We start from the raw sequence: 3,642 nt of genomic DNA on the forward strand, positions 1-3,642 counted from the left end.
CTAACACATTTTTTGGCACATTGTAAGCACTGAATAAATGACCAAAACAACTAATTACAACTGAGACAGAATGTATTGCTAGCTAGGTAAAAATTCTGAGGTAGAATAGCTTTATTACTGTGCATGTGAATTCATGTTGTCTTCTGAACCTTTCTAAGGGTGCCAAATGGCAAGTGTTATTGTTTTAAATTAAAAGGAAATACAATACATTTTAATTTGTGATATTTTAATGAGAATTTCATGGGACACCTGAGAATATATAGAGGACTCATGGGGACTTTCTATTTTCCTAAAATAATGGTTTTTTTTTTAATAAACACATTTCTCTTGTTCAGTGTCCCCCTACAGCTTATAAGATGAAATCTAAACCTTTTGCTGTTGTATTTAAGGTAATCCATAATAGGCACCATGTCTTTTGTTCAGGTACTTTGGGGTTCCCATAGTACCACTATTGTCTCTGATCCATACATACACTCATCCAACACAAACACACACACACACACACACACACACACACACACACCACATTCCTCTTGGTTTTATTTTAATGCCGTTAACCCTATTTGAAATGACTTTCTCTTTCATATTGAGTTTTCCTTGTAGATATCAATTTTTCACCACCACTCCTGGAATGTAATATAAGACATATTTATTTATTTATGATTTTTAAATCAAATTAGACCCAGTTTGAGCAGATACTCATCAAAGTTGATGAAAAGTTCAAAGTCTGTCATTTGGGACTTTTTTTTGACTCTCTTTCTCCACCATCTACCCTATGTCTTGGCTCCCTAAAGTATTTCTTAATTTCTCAGTTTCATGCTTTGCTCAGCATGGTCCCTTGAAGCATGGAGCTCTGATGGCAATTTTGCTCAGTTCTGCCAAAGTTGGTCACAAGGAACCATTAAGACTTACAAAATATAGGTATTTAGTGCCTTTCACAGGTTCTCATTCAATCATTCTCATTCAAGTTATTGTTACATTCAAAACATTGCTCTACAAGGATTAGATTTCCTCTATTTCTGGTACAGTGCTTATACCAGTCTACAGGGATATAGGCATATAAGGGACATAAATCTATTTCCCTTAAATCTTTGAAACACCAAACTCTATGCTCTTTATGGTAAATTTCAAAATTAGCCACAAATGATTTTCATCCCTTTACATCTGACCCATTTGCAAGGAGACTTTGATGTTGTGTTTATCAAGAGGTTAAGTCATTTTTTTTCTGCTGCTTAAGTCTGGGCTTGGACCTGTGATCTGTGTTGGCTAATGTAATATTAGCAAATGTAACACAAGCAAGAGGCTTGAAAAGTGCTTTCCCTTTGGAGCTTGCTGTTTCTTGTTGCTCTTGGAGCCCCAGAAAACACCTTGTAAAGAAGCCCAGGAAAGTCTTCCGGAGAATTAGGAGACTATGTGAAGGAGAACTAGGAATCATAGTCAAAAGACGGTCCTCCTCCATATAAGAGAGTGAGGTCATCCTATGGATCATCTAGCCTCCACCTGATGAGGAACTGCAGACATATGAGCAAAGCCAATCAAGGTTATCTGAGCAAGCTCAGCACAAAAGAAGTACCCAGCAGAAACATGGGCTAAATAATATTAATAGCTATTAAGTAACTTTATTATTAATAATTTTCTAGAGCCACCATAACAAAATGTCAGAGAGTTGGTAGCTTAACCAACAGAAATTTATTGTCTCATAGTTCTGGAGGCTAGAATTCAGAGATCAAGATGTCAGCAGGTTTGGTTTCTTCTGAGGCTTCTCTCTTTAGCTTGTAGATGGCCATACTCTCCCTGTGTCTTCACATGGTTTTCCCTCTGTTTGTGTCTGTGTCCTAAACTCTTCTTATAGGGACACCAGTCCTTTTGGATGGGGCCTGCTGTAATGATCTCATTTTAGCTTAATTAGCTCTTTAGGACCTTATCTCTAAAAGCAATCATATTCTGAGGGTACTCAGTATTAGGGTTTTAATATATGCATGGGGGCACAATTCAATTCAAAATAGTCAATAAATTATCATTCCCTCTATAAGCCTTCCTCCCCCAGACAAAGTTATCTTCAGGGTAGCAACTGCTCCTCACTTCCTCTAAAATATAAAATGTTATTTGCTCCTGCTCTGGAATTAAAGAGACCTTGGATCTTTAAGACCTTCCTCTCTTTTTGTGGTGGGAAAAATAGCACCAAGAAGTTTGTTCATTAAAATATAAAATTAATAAATTGTCATGCAACATACCAACCCTTCAGTACCCTCTGCCATGGGACTTTTCTTAACTTCCCCAACTCTAAATGATCTTTCACTTCTCTGAATTCCTATAGCACTGATACAACCCTACCATCCCATGTGATACTTGAATATATACTATCCTGCATTGTAAGCCTAGTGTACATATGTGCCATTTCATCAAGTTGACCATGAACTCTTAGAGGTTAGAGCTCTGGCATATAATTTGTACCTCCAATATAAGAGCTGGTCATGCAATTGACATTCTGGTTCTAATTAGCTTAGTGCTATTACATCTTACAATCAACGACTCTAATAGCACCTGTTTTCCTTTTAATTTGTATATGGTCTGACTTTTATGCTTACCATGGAAAAATGTGAAGATATCGTGTTTTGTTTTTTCTGTTATCATAGAAATTACCTTGAGTTTCAAGTGCTTACAATGTGCTTCAGAAAGGAGATACCTAAAACACTAGTAATGTTTAGTATTAGTGTTTCATATTTTCAACTTCACAAAGATTATGCAAGCAGCAAAAATACCCCTTATAAATATATTTAATAATTTAAATTCACACTACTAATCAAATTGCTATACCGCATATTATATGTAAACCTAAACTAGGAACATCAATTTTTTTCCCATTTATAAGTGCATAAGAAAAAGTAAGCCAATCTTCAACCTCAGAGGCTTTATGGCAGTTATTTGTTGCACACCAGAGAGGTTCCAATAAACATGAATGATAGAAAATGATGTTTTTTATATCCTAGTTAGAAAGAAAACAGGTGCTATTACAGCCATTGACTGCAAGATGCAATATCACTAAGCTAATTGAAACTGGAAATCTTGAGTACCTAGAAAGCTGCTACAAATAGCTCTGCTCTGAGCTACATACAATTCTGATACATCCAAAGTGACTTGTCTCTAAAAATCCTGGAAATGCGTGGATGACTGCCAATCCTTATACTTAATGGTACCCCTGAGTATAGCCACTCAAGCTATGTCCATATAGCTCCGTCTGACCTCTGTGCCTCACATGACCTGGAAATGTCACTCTTCTCTTTTCTTTAAGCAATCTCTGTTCATGACTTTCTTCAAGAGCTAGTGCATAAATTACCTTCTCAAATAAATAGTGATAATAATTAACATTTACTCCATGCCAGGACTTGTCCTAAATATTTTCACATATTAAGTCATTTAATCCTTTCAATAATATTATTTATTATCGTACTGCTATTTTTCTCACTTTTTATGGAGGAGGTAACAAGTCACAGGGAGTCTAAGTAAATTGTCACTGTCACAATGGACTGGCTAGTGAGTGGAAGAAAGAAGCTATGAATCCAAGAAATCTGTCTCTAGACCTTATGTCTCTAACCATTATACCATGGAGTTATGAATAATTAATTTATTCTGCACTCTATA

The sequence above is a fragment of the Propithecus coquereli genome, unplaced genomic scaffold, assembly GCF_000956105.1.
Source record: "Propithecus coquereli isolate 6110/MARCELLA unplaced genomic scaffold, Pcoq_1.0 Scaffold693, whole genome shotgun sequence".
Lineage (NCBI taxonomy): Eukaryota > Metazoa > Chordata > Mammalia > Primates > Indriidae > Propithecus > Propithecus coquereli.